General features: G+C 43.1%; 1 protein-coding gene across 3 annotated transcripts in view; it reads right to left on the bottom strand.

Moving 5' to 3' along the window:
• Window positions 1-17,064, bottom strand: part of PRICKLE2 (prickle planar cell polarity protein 2) — a 156,191-nt gene that overhangs the window by 90,688 nt on the left and 48,439 nt on the right. The window lies entirely within an intron of this gene.

Genomic DNA, 17,064 nt, shown 5'->3' with positions numbered 1-17,064 from the left:
ACAAAAGCATTTCTAGCTTCTACCAATAAAAAAGAGAAGAAAAAGAAATCACGGAGGAAAATTTTTAGAAAATGAGTTGTTGTACGTGGTACTCAGATCTTTATTAGTTTCAATAGCATCTTATCCAGGCCTTGAGAGGGCCCAGAATCCTAATCCCTACATGGGCCTAATTTTTTCAACAACAGCTTTGTTAAGATAGAAGTCCCGTATCACCAAGGTACCATTTTAAAGTGTACAAATCATTGGCTTTTAGTGTATTCACAGAGTTGTGAAAACATCATCACTATTTAATGTTGACTAATGTTTTAGTCAACCCAAAAGAAACCCAGGGCACCTTAGCAGTGACTTTCTACATCCCCCTTTCCCCCCAGGCCCTGACAACCACTAATCTATTTTCTGTCTCTGTGGCTTTGCCTGTTCTAAATTCCATATGTATGGCATCATGCAATACATAGTTTTTTCGAAACTGGCTTCTTTTACACAGTAGGATGTTTTCAAGATTAATCCATATTGTAGCATGTGACAATCCTTCCTTCCCTTTTATTGCATTATGATATTCCAGAGTATGGTTAAGCTACATTTTGTCCATCCATCCAATCAGGTGGCCTTTTGGATTGTGTCCACTATTTTTACTTTTGTGAATACTACCGCTCTAAATATTTCTATACAAGTATTTTTGTGTGAACACAGGTTTTCAGTTCTCTTGGCTATATACCCAGGAGTAGAGTTGCTAGGTCATATGGTAACTTTATGTTTAACATTTTGAGGAACTGTCAAACTGTTTTTCCGAAATAGCTGTACCATTTTACATTCCCACCATTAATGAATGAGTGTTTTATTTTCTCTACATCCTTGCCACACTTTTTAGTATCTTTCCGTTGTTTCCATCCTAGTGGGTATGGAGTGGCATCTTACTGTGATTTTGATTTGTACTTCCTTAATAGCTAATAATATTGAGCATCTTTCTATGTGCTTATTATATATCCTCGTTGGAGAAATGTCTGTTCAAACTCTTAGTCTGTTTTTAGACTGTTATTTATCTTTTTATTGTTGCATTATAAGTATTCTTTATATATATTTCTGAATACAAGTCCTTTATCAGAAATAGGATTTGTAAAAACATTCTGTGGGTGGTCTTTAGTTTTGTTTGTTTTTTTTAATTGTATGAACACTGTCAAGTCTGTTCTTTTTTTTAACATAGGCCTTTGGGATTTTCATTAATTAACTAATTATTTATTTATTTTTACTGGAGGGGGGCAGAGAGAGAGAGAGAGAGGAAGAGGGAGAATCTTAAGCAGGCTCCATGCCAACACAAAGCCTGATGCAGCGCTTGATCTCACAACCCTGGGACTGTGACCTGAGCCAAAATCAAGAGTTAGATGCTTAACTGACTGATCCACTCAGGTGTCCCTGGTTTTCACTTTCTTTTTTTTTTTTTTTTAAAGATTTTATTTATTTATTTGAGAGAGAGAATGAGAGAGAGAGAGCATGAGAGGGGGGAGGGTCAGAGGGCGAAGCAGACCCCCCTGCCGAGCAGGGAGCCCGATGCGGGACCCGATCCAGGGACTCCAGGATCAAGACCTGAGCCGAAGGCAGTCGCTTAACCAACTGAGCCACCCAGGCGCCCTGGTTTTCACTTTCTTGATGATGACTATTGAAGCACAGAAGTTTCTTATTTTGATAAAGTCCCACTTATTTTTCTGCTGCTATTGCTTGTGCTTTTGGTAGCCTATCTAAGAAACCACTGTCTAACTCGAAGTCATAAAGATTTATTCCTATGTTTTCATCTAAGATGTTTATGGCTTTAGCTCTTATATTTGGGTCTATGTTCCATTTTGAGTTAGTTTTCAAGCATGGTGTAAGGTAGGAGTCCAACTTCATATTTGTGTACTTATTCAACTGTCTTAGCACCATTTGTTAAATAAAAAGTTTATTCTTTCTCCATTGGACTGTCTTAGCATCCCTGTCAAAAATCAGATGATCATAAATATAAGGGTTTATTTCTGGATTTTCAGTTCTATTCCATTGAGTTATCTGTCTACCTTATGCCAATACCACTCTGTCTTGATCACTGTAGTTTTGCAGTAGGTTTTGAAATTGTAAATGTGAGTCCTCCAACTTTGTCCTTGTTTTAAAAAAATTGTGCTAGCTCTCTTGGGTCCCTGGCATTTGCATCATGAAATATGAATTTTAGAATTAGCCTGCCATTTTCTGCAAAAAATCTAGCTGGGATTTTGATAGGAATTGCACTGAATCTAGAGATCAACTTGGAGAATATTGCTATCTTAATATTAGATCTTCCAATCCATGGACAAAAGATGTCTTTCCATTTATGTCAGTCTATTTTAATTTCTTTCAGTGCTATTTTGTGCTTTTCAGTCACAATCTTACACATTTCTTGTTAAGTTTATTCCCAAGTATTTTATTCTTTTTGATGGTATTATAAATGGAATTGTTTGCTTAATTTCATTTTCAGATTGTTATTGTATAGAAACACCAACGGTACGTGTACATGGATCTTGCATCATACAATCTTACAGAATTCGTCTTTTCAGTTTCAAAAGCATGGTGTGTGTGTGTGTGTGTGTGTGTGTGTATTCCTTAGGATTTCCTATATACAAGATCATGTCATCTGCAAACAGAGCTAGTTTTATTCTTTCTTTTCCAGTTTGATACCTTTTATGTCTTTGTCTTGCCTTCTTGCCCTGGCCAGAACCTCCAGCACAATGGTCAACCTAAGTGGCAGTGGCAGACATTTTTGTCTTGTTCTTGATCTTAAGGAAAAACATCCAATCTTTCACCATCAAGTATTATTTAGCTATGGGCTTTTTGTAGATGCCCTTTATCAAGTTGAAGAAGATTCTTTCTACACTGGTTTGTTGAGTGTTGTTGTTATTGTTGTCATCACAAAAGGGTGTTGGGTTTTGTCAAATGCTTTCTTCCATCTATTAAGATGATCAGTTGGCTTTTGTCCTTACTCTATTAATGTCTTGTGCCTAAATTTTGACACCAAAATGTACTCAAGAAACAAAATCAGTCTAGTTCAGCCAACTCAGGCTTGTCAGATTTTCCCACTTCCTGCTTTTCATCAGATTGAAAATATGCACAGACAGAATGCACACTTGGATCTGGTTTGCATCTCCAAACTCAAAGAGGTTTCTTCCAAACCCTGGCTGCTACTTTTAAAAATAGTCAGAGCCCATTTTAACAGTAACTCTTTAATTAACCAGCTACTGTAAAGAAGTCAGGGGTGTTAGGAAGTGGTCAGGGATTTTTCCCTCCAGTTATTTTTATACCAGTTAATGACTTAAGGGAAAAAAAAAACCTCAGTGTGTTTAAGCAACCTTAGGAAGCTCTTTGGTGACTAATGGCTTATACTAGAAAGCCATACTTTTCAAACAAAATGTAGAAGAATTGTTCACAAATTCAGTCTCCAGAATATTCATCTGTACAACCCATGATTCAGCAGTGCAGGGAAGCAAGTGTAATAATACAATATTTAATGTTTAATGGACATAATCTAAGGAACTGAAGCTCCAGAAGAAGAAAAAAGAAGAAAACAAAATACAGAATTATAGAACCAGACCCAGAATGAATCTCACTGAGCTGAACTATGAACAGAACAGAGAAAGGGGAGAGGGCTAAGGGCCAATTTCGTCACCCAACAACTATCAAGCACCTACCACGTGCCAGGCACTGCCCTTGCACTCAGGAAATCTAACCAAAACGAATAAGGGTCTCTGCCTTCCTGGAACTCGAGCAATCCCCTTAACAAATAATTTGATCAAATAGCATATTAAAGATGCTAAGCGCTAGGGAATATAAGAACAGTGAAGCAGGATGAGGGTGATCTGAATTGGGGAGGGTGCATCTGGCTTATGTATACCTTACACCTGTGAGCCCAGATCTGTACACCTGCTCACCAAGAAAGAAAATATCATCCCCATTTTCCGGAAAAGAAAACAAAGGCCCAGAGAGATCAAGCAACATGTTCAAAGTAAACCCTAAATGGTGAACAGAGACCCAAAATAGGATTTACCTGATCCCTGAACCTCAACAACTAACTGCAGAAGGCATACCTGATCCCAACCACAAAATACCCTTCTGCCCTTGAACAACAAACACATTCAGAAAAATCAAAATCAAAGAGAAAGCAAAGAAAAAAGAAAACAAAATGGTAAATCGAAACCATGAGGACCTCATGTGTTTTCCCTGCTAGCTGCTTGCCTTCCACTTCTCATTCATAATTAACAGGCACTCCCGTGGCAAGGCATTTTTATTTGCAAAGAATTTTCAATCTCTGAGTGATTCCATGACAGCCTTTGGAAAGACTAATTTAATAACCCCTGTTTACAAATGGGGAACCCAAGGCCCAGATGCTCAGAAAGGAGCAGAGGGTCAGAGATAGGCCAAGAGGATTTATCTTGATCCTCATGTCTCTCTCCCCCTCTTGGCAACACGTACACAGCAACACCCAACAGCGCTCTCTTTCAACACACTGATTAAAGCTTTTCAGGAGTGTGTGGGGAAATATATTATTTGGCTTAAAAAAAAAAATCTATGAAAATAGAACCTGCTAGTATAGCAGGATTTCATAAAAAAAAAAACCAAAAACTAACCATATAAAGTGTGCATTGGTTTCATTCTGTCAGAGTTGACATGTTACCTGCACATAATTGGGTTTGTGAATGACAGGTTTCCAGGGAAGAAGGCAGGATTCCAAGAGCAGTGATGCGGCATTCTCCTTCCTTTCCTCCCTCTGCCGGGCAACCACCCCTGCAACGACCCGCCCCCCTCTCCCCCCACCATCCAGAAGTCGCAGCTATTAATGTATTTGCTTCCACATCCAGAAGCCACGATCTGTTCTTCCATGGGATACATAACACTGCCAGGTGGAGGCTCTCTTTAACTATCTCAAAGTACTCTGGTCATCTGCGCCCTTGGCCACACCATTTGGAGAATACCTAATTTATGCTAATTAACTTACCTACCTTGCTGTGGAAGGGTTCATTATAAATAGACTGAGTGCCTGTGGGTGGGCGGGGGGGGGGGGGTCTCATCTTGGAAATGTTGACAGGTTATTTACAACACTGATCCCGGAACCACAATGTCTTGTTTTGTGTGAGAAGTGATAGGATGAAGGCAAAAAGGGATCCTCCTTTATAATGCAATTCTGACAAGTTCATGTCCTAAACTGCAGGATTCTAGATTCAGATGGCATCGTAAACATCATTAAGTCCTTTTTTAAAAAATGGCTTTCTCTCTTTCACCCTCCCGCTCCCTTTTTTTAATGAGTGGAAAACATCTTTTGCAAAAGAACTCCTATGTGAAAACTCGATATATAGAACAGAGCTGCCCCAGTTGATGTGAGGGAAGGAGGCCTGACCTCTCTCAAGCTCAACCTGCTTTTCAAACTCCAGGCATTTTCCTGGCCCTAAGATCCCAAGAACATAAGTTTGGAAACCAGCATACTTCCCTCGACAGCTCAAGGTCATTCCTAGCACTTAGCAAAATGTGAATTAGATGCTCAACATTCGGATAGATGATGGAAAGACCCCCCCCCCCAAAAAAAGGAGGCTATCAATGGCTTTCAAAAGGCAAACAATTCCTAATCATGAAACTCTGCATATAAATAATTATTCTAGTCATGGGAAATTACATATGTGGTTGCCAAGACATTACATGGAGATGCTTGGGGGAGGAGTCGGGTAACCCGGCGACTCAGATTTGATAGATCTGAGACGGGGCCCAGGAATTGCATTTCTCCCAGCATCCCTGATGCACACTCAGAGGACACTCTTCTGTCGTTGGTCTTCCAGTTAGAAGGAAACACTGGGGTCAGGGAATGGTCTGAAAACATGTGTTCTACCCACACACGTGATAGGAACCCTGGGCAACGTACATTTTTAAAACTGTTCCAGGGAACCTATGGTGATCCCTCCTGATGGCCGTGTCTTAGACTCTGACATCACTAAGCCCACCTGTCACTCAGCTGGGTACCCAATGGGGCACGGGTGTAAAAAGGTGCTGGAGAGAGGCATTATCACATCAGCCACCAGGGGGGTGTCTCATTGCCAGCCCTGCCATCTGTCCTCCTGCCTTCCACCTCCCCTGTGCTGTGGGCTTCTCTGTCCCAAGTCCATGGCCATGGCCAGATCAGGTTCGGGCCACTTTCATGCAAAGGGTCAAAGGGCAGACTGCTTAAAGGGCAACTCAGCCAAAACACACACTAAGTGACTGATGAGGAATGGGCAACACTGGCCCCGTGGCCACGCCTCAGGCTGCCGAGCTCAGAGTGGGAAAATACACTTTTGTTAAAGACAAAAGGGATAAAATTACCCAAAGTCTTCCATAGTTTTTTGCTAAGTAATGGATGTGTCCTCGGTATTTGAATTCTTCCATGACTCCAGCTCATGGAAGGCAAAAAAATAACTTCTTTTATTCTTAATAAGAGGAAAAGGGGAAACCTTTTTCTCCTTATTATAAAGTTACTGCTTCCCTACCCTTAACAAAAAAAAAAAAAAAAGGAGCACACAGTTAATGGAGAAGAGAATCAGGAATTGCAGATAAGCAAGAAGCGAAATATTTCAAAACACTCACAATCCCAGGGATAATCACTGTTAAACAGAAACAGCTGCTGGTCCTCTTTTTTTCCCTCGTGTTAAGAAACTGGAGACCAGATTTCATTCTGTGTGCTCCCCATCAGCAAGTACCAAGAGACAAGACTGGCCTGGAATGACAAGGCATGAGCCAGAACACCCACACACGTACACACAACACTCTCGGCAAAGAGAAGGGCATTATTCAATCCAGATAAGTGGGTTTGTTCTGATCCAGTGCCCTGTAACAGGATTAGAGAACTTACTTACGTAGCAAGGAAGATGCCGGCAATGTGGGAAATGCATATATGTTTATGGGTATCGCAGAGTTAAGTTAGGTCCGTCAGATAAAAACACATCTGAAAAACCAGATTTCAACAGCTATCGACTTTCAATTTTCTGTGCAAGTGGGGAGAGATGGGGTATGGATAATTTAAAACCACTAAGCCCTGGCTGTGAATTGGGTCTTTGTACATCAGTCACATACTCTCAATGCTCCAGCAACTGACATCACTTCAAACCACCTGGAGGATCCACCCTGGGCAGGACGGACTCGGGAGGAGCTGGGCAGGAGCTCGACTTTCGCAGTCTGCTCTGCTGCCCAATTTCCTTAAGTTTCCAATGAGAGCATCAACTTTTCACATGCATGCAAAGAGCCAGCCTAAAATGAGGTGAACGTTGTTCTGAGTTCACTGTCCCATGGGGATACCTCCCCTGGGTGTCCCTAGGGGGTAAATAAAAGTGTGTGGGGTGAAAAGAGTTTTTACTGGGCTGCAGGCTGCCCCAAAGTCAACAAATGAAGAGACAGTGGGTGTCGTTAGCAGAAAAGGCATCGAGATGCTGTGTTGCAAGTAAGCCGGTAAGAACTGCAAGTGGGGTCTACCTGCCCTAAGATACGGTTGACATAACCCTGTCGTGAATCAGGCAAAACTGTCAAAATGGAGCTCCGACACAGAACACCAGCTGTTTCCCTCCAAAACTGCACAGGTCACATGACTAGATAACCTACGCATGGAGCTTCTGCTCCCACCTTCTGCATCCTTCACCAAACACACGTGGAGGATCAGAATGGCAGAAAGGAAGACAGGCAAGAGATACATGGGCGGAGGCTGGCCTGAAATGAAGTCAGGATGTTCCAGTTGGTGAAACTGTGCCCCAAAGCAGTAAGGGCTCAACATGACAGTTCTGACCCCCAGGGCCCAGGCTCCTGTCTCTCCACTCCAACACCTGCTTTCTGACCCGAGGACACCAGGTAAGGGTGAACATGGTGGCTACGTTTCTACTACTAGCATAATTTCTCACATTTATGGAGGATGTATAATATTCATATGATCTTTGCATAGTTTATCTCATTTATTCATTCTCAGCAGTCCTGTCGAGTTAGCATTTGAATCCATGGCACAGATACAAAATGAAGGCTGTCAACTCGTATGTGACTTCACTGAAGTCATACAGATGAGAACCTATGCTGTCTGATTCCAAGACAAGGGATCTTTCTACCCCCTTGCTGTAAGCAGAGTAGCCAAATCTTCCTTCCTTCTTTTTTTCCACGCATTCTTTCATCCTGCCATCCATCCGTCTGTCCATCTGTCCATTCATCCGTATCCACCCATCCATGCAACCTACCCACCATCCAAGCAGACAACCGTGAATGAGCATCTACAGTATGCAAGGTGCAGTACTAAGATGCTGGACATAGAGCAGTAACCAAGACATACAGCAGCTTCAATCTCATGGAACTTAGACTCCAGTGGGGAAGGCAGACAACAGGCAGATAAACAAATAGGTAAACCTGCCATTTGTAGCTTGTGGTAAGTGCCATAATGGAAATAAACAGGGAGATGAAGAGAAGGGCTGAGGATGGGTCAGGATAGGCCTCCCCGCTCCAGGGACATCTGAGCTGTGATCAGAACACTGAAGAGGAGGCCACTCTGAGAGAACCCAGGGGGAGCGTTCTCCAGGCAGAGGAAAGCAAGCACAAGGGCCCTGAGGCGGGGAAGAGTGCAGCCCGAGGCATTCTCAGGCCTGGTATGCGCCTCCCCTCCCCCATCACTGCCTCCGTGACAGTGACCACACTGGATGAGCCACTGCCTGTCTCAAAGCTCAAGCACAGATGGGAAGTTCAGGGCCGGCAACATCTAAGTGTGTGCCTCAGTTGCCCTGCCCTCCCTCATTCCTTTCTCCTTGAAATTCCCACGTCCCTCTGTCTTGATACCCAGGTATCAGCATATCCTGTTATTTGCAGCCTGACTGGCTCCTTCACTCCCTACCCCCAGCCACAATACTTCGTTCCCACCCCTTTCTGGCAAACACTCAGTCTGAATGAGGGACCCAGGCATGAAGCTTGACACTTGCCATGTCTGGAAGCAAGATTCCTATCTCTGTGAGAAAGGAAAAATGGTTTCCTAATAAACCCAGAAGCTAAAGGGCAAGACCGTGACAGGGCCAGCTGGGTAGGAGGCTGGTGTGTGCTGAGAGCCAAGACCATGCTGCCTGGCCCCTTCCAGCTCCCTGCCCTCTGCCTGGGCTCCAGCGGCTCTGGCCATCTGCACCAAGAGGAGCTTCTCTTTCCCAGGTGCTGCAAAGGTGGCAGAGGATAATTTTCAGTGTAATATGCCAATTCATATTTCCATGAGCAAACGTACCCAGCTCCCTACTCTGAATTTATCTTGTAATTTCTGAGCAGTGGAAACACATTCCCTTTGAAAAATAAGCCTCCTGCATGACCTCTCTTAGAAAAACTTCTTTTCGGCCACCTGGGTGGCTCAGATGGTTAAGCGTCTGCCTTCGGCTCAGGTCATGATCCCAGGGTCCTGGGATCGAGCCCCGCCATCGGGCTCCCTGCTCCTTGGGAGCCTGCTTCTCCCTCTGCCTCTCTCTCTCTGTCTCTCATGAATAAATAAATAAAATCTTTAAAAAAAAAAAAAAAAAGAAAAACTTCTTTGCAACCTCTCTTACCATACTTTGATTTAGGAGTATGATGTCTCAAACTGAGAGCCAATGCCTTAGATTGGCTGTCCCCATAATCAGATCCTCAGGAGGTATCTGAGTATAAAGAATCATAGGGGTTGATCCCCAGAAAGTCCTGACAAGGAAACTGAAAAGGGAACTGGGCGAAGGGAAGGATGCCAACATAAGGTGAGGTCATGAGCAGGCTGCAGCGTTGGACAACAGTGACCCATTTCGGTTGAGGAGCTATGGAAGATGGTTTGAAACACTCCTCAGAAATGTATCACTGGAGAGTCCAAGAGGCAGAGGTGGTTATCCACCAATCACAAACTGGGTGAGGACTGCACCTGGAGCCCCTTGGCTTACCCACAGGCAAGACGGGGACAGGACCCATGGGTCACAGTAAACTGGGCTGGTAAGTGCCAAGGGGGAAAAATATGTTTGCTGCAAGCAGCTTCATTTATTAAACAATAATTCACTGAACATCTATGTACTATACATCCCAGGGGGTATTGTGAGGGATTAAAATGAAACAACAACAACAAAAAACAAGAGTCCCTGTCTGACTGGGACACAAAGATATAGTCACAAAGAGCTAAACCATGCATACCAAAGTGAAGAGTTCTTTGGGGGAATACTGAGGAGAATGTCCTTGTTTCGAGGAGACAGATGCTGAAATATGATCAGGTAAAGGATGTTTGTCATTTATTTTCACACAGGTAAGCTAGAATATTAATAAAAATATGCATGTGTGGGGAGAGAGAGAGGGACAACATGTAGCAAATGTGGCAGAATGTTAACAGAGAAATCTAGAAGAATGTATAGAAGTTCACTGCACTGTTCTGGAAACAACTATGTAACACTGCAGTTTTTCAAAATAATTTGTTTTAAGACAAACCAACTAGAAAGTCACTTTCTGTGACTTTGCTGTTAGGAGGGTTATTAACAGAAAACCTACCATGTGTCAGGCACTGTGCTACAGAGAGCTCCTGGTTACCAAAGAGTCAGGGAGGGCTTGAGGAAGCTGGACCTAAATGTTGCCACGTAGGAGGATACTAAGCAAAAAGAGAAAGGAGAATATTCCCAACAGGTGAATAAAAGACATGGAGGTGGGAGAGAACACGGTGTCATCAAGATATGGAGAGGAGTCAAAGATGGCGGCAAGAGGGCAGGTGGAGAATTACACACAACAGTCCATGTGAAGGAGTGTTGACTTCATTGTAAAAACGTTCCCTGGCCAGTGAGGAATCTGCCTACCAAACACACAGCTAGCTAATTCAGCATCATAATGAGTACACACAGTGAGCCCTCAAAGGAGAGGAGCTTGGCCACGGATGGTGTCTCCATGGCAACACGTGCTACCTACATCACTGCATCCCCAGGAAAGGCTATGGGTATCTAGAGAAGCTCTGATTTCCTTAGCTGCCTGTCAGACCCACTGCTCTGTGAAGAATACACCAAGGCAGACAGAATGGTTGCTCTTTCTGGAAGAATTCTTCAACTTCACTTTGTCCACATGCTAACTGTGATTCTATGACACATATATTTTGCTTCGTTGGTCACTGAGCAGAGTAAGTTCCAAGAGCGCCTCCTTTCCAGATGAGTCCTTCAGGAGAATAGTTTCTGAGGAAGTAACTGCAAATTAAATTCTAACACTCACCTCCAAACTTCATGGCAAGGACCAAAAGACTCCCCAAAGTATCTCTTTGTTTGCCTTCTTCTTCCATGCCATCTGCTGAACTACTTGTCTAGACTCTACCTCCCTTGTAGAAGAAGTTGGCTAATCTCAGGAAGACAAGATCTGAGGCATTAAATATTGATTGCCTAAGTACTTAAAGGCAGGATCTAGTGCAATGCATGAAGATCTTAGATTCTGGAGGCACACTGACTTGGGTTCAAATCCTAACTCCACATGTCATTGACTTACTGCTAGGATTAGACAATGAATACACACAGCATGCTTCAGGTGTGAAACCTGACTAGTTACCAGTATGTCACGTCCTATGCTATGTGGGAGGAAAGAAAATAAAACAAGTAAAAGCAATCATGATCCCTGTTCTCTAGAAGTTAATCTAGACCCTACTAATGTATTCCAGTTAGGATAGAAAATAGATCAATGGAAAAGAGGGAGCAAATAAGTCCTTTCTATAAGTCTTTATTAAACACCTACTATATATTTAAAGGTGTGCTGGACTAAGCAAGTAACTTGATTACTATCCTTACCGAAGGATTACTTAGCTTTAGCATGCTTTTAATATTTCAAGGTCACACAAATGATCTTCTTTTCTTACCAAAATACAATAAGATAGAACAGATTACATATTAAATTACTGACCCCTGCACTAATCAAGCACTTTAGAGCATACCATGCATTTTACCCTTTGAATTACCTTTTTGAACCTCTACAAGGTTAATGAGAATAGCAAGGGCTATTATTGCCCTTTTAGAGATAAAGTGAAGCTCAGAGATGCCAAGTGCTATGGCTGGGAGTGTCTAGAACCCAAAATACTTTTTTTTTCCTGAGCAGGGGAAGTAAAGTCCATTCGGTTCCATTTCTAGGGTATGACTTCCCCAACCTTCCTTTTCTTTTTAAAATTAATTTATTTGAGAGAGAGAGAGAGAGAGAGCACTCATGTAGGGGAAGGGGCAGAGGGAGAGGGAGAGCGAGAATATCCAGCAGATTCCCCACTGAACTTGGAGCCTGACAGGGGGCTTAATCTCACGACCCTGAGACCATGACCTGCACTGAAATCAAGAGTCAGACATCAACTGACTGAGCCACCTAGGTGCCCTCCAACTTTTCTTTTTAAGAAAATATTTTCTGATTGTATGCTGGGTACTTTCCACAGTTCCTTATTCAATCCTCAAAGCACAGTACGAGATGGAAATTATCATTATTATTCTCATTTTACAGATGGGAAAACCAAGGCTCAAAGCGTTTCTGGAACTTCACCCCAGCTCCCATGGCTAGGAGGTGATGAAAACGGGAATCCAAACCCAGATCTGTTGGACTCCAGAGCCCTTCACCAAACACCTGAATGCCTTTTTGATGCCCTTTCAGACTGACGGCACTGGTCCCCTAATCCATGTAAAACAAGTTGTGCTTTTCTCCGTGTTCACATAGAGACCCCCAAATCACTGGCAGGTCATAGGAAATTCTTAAGTGGCTGCTTATTAATAACATTTTCAGTTTATGTTAGGCTGCCTTTCATCCAGGGGAACTCAGCCAGCTCCACACACAGAGAACCACTGAAATCCAGCCATTTCTGGTATGGCGATGGGCCAGCTGCCAACAGCATCCCTCAGGGGCTTGGCTTGCAGGGATTCTGGCAATGGTCACACCCTTCAAAACTTGACAGGGGCCCTTTAATATCCGTGCTGAAGGGCTTGAGGCAGAAACTTCCCAGAAATCCATGTTCCTCAGTGAATGAGGCCAAAGGATCAAGACAACCCCGGCAGATTTGGGAGACAAGAACATCAAGAAACTGGGTGTTTACCAAATACCGAAGCTGGAAGTTAAGCCCCTCGATTCGGGTTGAGTCAGACACAATAGGGAAAGATGTTATGTTCAGGAGAGACCTGGCTGCAGTCAAGTCCAAGGGAAAACAAAACAAATTTCTCAGGGTTTCCCACAGCGGGAGGCTAGGCAAAAGAGGCAAGATGCTGACTTCCCTTCCATGGAAGCTGGATCCATGGAACGGTTTTTGTGGTTTTGTTCTGAGCCACAACTAGTTTCCTCATTCTGCAGCAGTGAGAGGACAGGGGGAAGTACACAGAAAGAAAATAACATTTCCTAGTTTCATATTTTATTGGAAAGAAGCCCTTGATGGATTGAATTCACATGGTCTACAGGAGTAAGGGTTTGAAAATACTTAAGAATTTGTTATATTCAGATTTTGACAAGGTGATGGTTGAAGAATGTATGCCCCCTGGACGTACCCCCACCCCCAAAGCCTATTGGAAATAGCCACACCCACACACTTTTGGCATAGTTGTCACCATGAACAATGGTCCAGACCGTGGACTTCCTTGGTGCATGGATGAGTCTCGGTCATTTCTTCATTAGCTCTTCTCACTATTCCTGCCTTTACTCTCGTAGTCCAATTCACCACAACCTCCTGCCTCGGCTATTGTAACAGCCTACTCTTCTAATTCCCGGCTCCCAGCCCTGCCCTTCTAGAATCTATTTTCCACCAGCTGTTTGTTTTTAAAACAAGAGAGACAACACTCAAGTCTCCTGCTTAAACTGCTGGTTCCCAATGCAATCAGAATGAAGTATACTCTCCTTAACCTTGGCCACAAGATCCAATGTAATCTGCCCCCTTCCTCTCTCTCCAACTTTATTTTGTCCCACTCTCCACAGAGTCTACTGTGTTTTAGCTACATTGACCTTTAATTTGTCCTCTGAACTTGCCAAAGCCATCCTTCTCTTAGGATCTTTGCAGAGGCTTTTCCTCTGCCTGGAACATCCTTCCCTGCACTCTTTATGAGCTGGCCTACTCTTCACCATTCACGTCATTCAGACTCACCTCCACCAAGGACGCTCCAGAAAGTAGCCCACTTCCTTCCTTCTCATTCACTCGCTGTTCTATTACCCTTCAATTTTTTTCTTAACATTTGTCACGCTCAGAAACTCTTATTTGTCGATGTCTCCATTACGCTTTTCCCAGTATAATGTAAATTCTACAAAGTCAAGGAGCTTATCTTATATCTAGAACAATAAGCATTCAATAGGTATAGTCTTTAAAATGTTGAATCTTTAATGCCCAGCCCAGAATCTAGCTTGGCAGTTCTCAACCAGAAGGCTCTGAACCTTTCATGGCCATGCACAAGATTATGACCGCTGTGTAAAATTTTCTTTCCTTTATACTTATTTTTTTGCAATAACTGAAAATGTATATTGTTACCATGATGCCAGAAATGTAGAGTGTGAGTCTACTATTCACACAATCAGTAGTATGTCATCAAAATCATACCAAAGAAACACTGCCTTTTTCCTGGATTAAATGAAAGTAGGCAAAGAGGAAGGTAAGGGCAGAGAAGAAAGTATTTATTGTTGAGAATGACTGAGAATCGAACCATAACTAGAGTGTAATTTAATTCTGTTAAGTGTATTGCAAAATGTCAAGTTTTTGAAAGAATGCCTTGAATATACCGAAAGGCTGAAAACCCCTGACCTAACCCGAAGCAAATGTTCAAAAAATTGTTCAAGTGTTAAATGAATACTAAAAAGTCTCTGAAACACAGAAGAAACAAGGACTGCCATGGCCTTGGCACGTGAGACTGCAGACCTCAATTTACCCATCTGTAAAACGAAAGAGATACAGGTAATTCTCCTCTGTGGATCCAGGTATCCACAGACCTTAACATTAGCTCTTGGGTAGCCATGCAGAAAAGTGGTGTGCTTCCTTCCACAGAGCAGGAGGAGAGTTTTTTCCAGTCACTTAGTAACCTTTAGAGATTTTCCTGGATGAGGTTACAACCATCTACCACCTAGTTTGGCAGTTCTTATCTTTTGGGTTACTTTATGTCTTTAGGAATCTGATGAAGGCTGAGATCCTCTCCCTTTAAAAAAACACACACACACACGAAAAACCCCACATATATACATTCACAGAAATTTCTGCATTTAATTTCAAAAAGTTAATCAATTTTTGCTGGTCCTTTGGTACTCCTGGATTCCAAGTTTAAAACACCTGGTTTTGAGAACTGGTTGAGCATAGAAGGCCCTCTCTGCTAATCCCCACAGGGCCTGAGACAGCGCCTTCCATGTTGCTGATGTTCTATTTCTCACTCTCTTTTACAAATTCAAAATAGCAAATGATATCATAGTTACCACTTAGGAAGCCGAACCTTAGCAATTCAATGGTACAGAATTTAAAACAACTTTTAAGCACGGCCAGGGAAAACCACAGTGGTGTTTAGGCAGCAGCTCAGGCAGCGGAACTGACAAAGGGAAGGGAAGGCAGGTTTAAGCCAGTCTGATCAGTCGAGCCCAGTGCTTAGGTTGCTTTCCACCTACTCATCTTTCAGAAGCCATTCTAGCAGGAACCCGAGCTCCCGTTGTTGGAAGAGGAATATGTGAATTCTTTGCTTTGCATTTTCACCCCACTTCCTAATGAGGCAGGTGTTGCAGTGTCCTAACCTGCACAGAAAGCATGAGAGACGGGTGGGGGGGCTCACTGTTCCAGCCGGTGGCAAGCATCTAGTCTAGACCAGCTTTCCAGGCGACTTCTGACATGATGAACTTAAGCGCAAGGAGTAAACTTAAGCAGTCATTTAAACCGACTCCTGATTCTTGATTGATAAGCTGTCAGGGGACAGGGCTTTAGCCGAGCACTGTGCAGTTGCTGAGCCAAAAGCAGCCATTTCCTCTGCAGGGTCACCTACCCAATGGCTGAACCGCCCAGAGGATGTCTACAGAAAGCAGGTCATTGTAACGTGGGTATTCCTCCAGGAGCATCATAGCAGGAAAGCTGGAGAAAGACTCTATGTTCACTGGTGATGAAAAGTGACAGGAACCTTAAAAACGCTCACCAAATTAATCAGAACAACAGGATGCATATCCCAGAGAAAGCAGAAAAACTCTGTTAAAACTTGAATTAACTAAAAATTCAATGAACTCAGACTTTCAATAGGCCTGCAGCTTGTCCACTTTGGGGAGGGAAGAATAAAATGTGGAGCACGTGGAAAACAGAATCTCTTCCTTGCATGTCTAAGCAATTAGGTGTTTAATACATAGTTAGCAAACTGAAAAGAGAATCAACCTTCAGGGAGTTTTTAAGGGTCGACATTGTGTGCAGGTTAAATCCCTTGGGCCAACTCCAATGGATGGGTATGGGCTGCCTGGCGTGGTGGGTTGAGAACAATTCAAAGATTCTGTTGGGATGTGATGAACAGATTGTAGGGTTTCATCAGTGAGGTCTGCAAGGGACCAGGGAGACTGGGGCCTGGTGATGCAGATGCCAGGCATTTGCCACGCTAACTCTACAGTCAGGATGTTTCTAAGACCAGAGTTCATACATGGGTACACATTCACGTAAGAATAATTTTCCCAATGCAAGCTGGTGCAGCCACTCTGGAAAACTGTATGGAGGTTCCTCAAAAAGTTGAAAATAGAGCTACCATATGATCCAGCAATTGCACTACTGGGTATTTACCCCAAAGATACAAAAGTAGGGATCCGAAGGGCTACGTGCACCCCGATGTTTATAGCAGCAATGTCCACAATAGCCAAACTGTGGAAAGAGCCAAGATGTCCATCGACAGATGAATGGATAAAGAAGATGTGGTATATATATACAATGGAATATTATGCAGCCATCAAAAGGAATGAGATCTTGCCATTTGCAACGATGTGGATGGAACTGGAGGGTATTATGTTGAGTGAAATAAGTCAAACAGAGAAAGACATGTATCATATGATCTCACTGATATGAGGAATTCTTAATCGCAGGAAACAAACTGAGGGTTGCTGGAGTGGGGGGTGGGGTGGGAGGGATGGGGTGACTGGGTG

The sequence above is a fragment of the Mirounga angustirostris genome, unplaced genomic scaffold, assembly GCF_029215605.1.
Source record: "Mirounga angustirostris isolate CCGP_5_RB_7025 unplaced genomic scaffold, mMirAng1.0.hap1 SCAF_1, whole genome shotgun sequence".
NCBI lineage: Eukaryota > Metazoa > Chordata > Mammalia > Carnivora > Phocidae > Mirounga > Mirounga angustirostris.
Note: the sequence above shows the minus strand (reverse complement) of the source record. Positions and strands in the feature narration are given on the sequence as shown.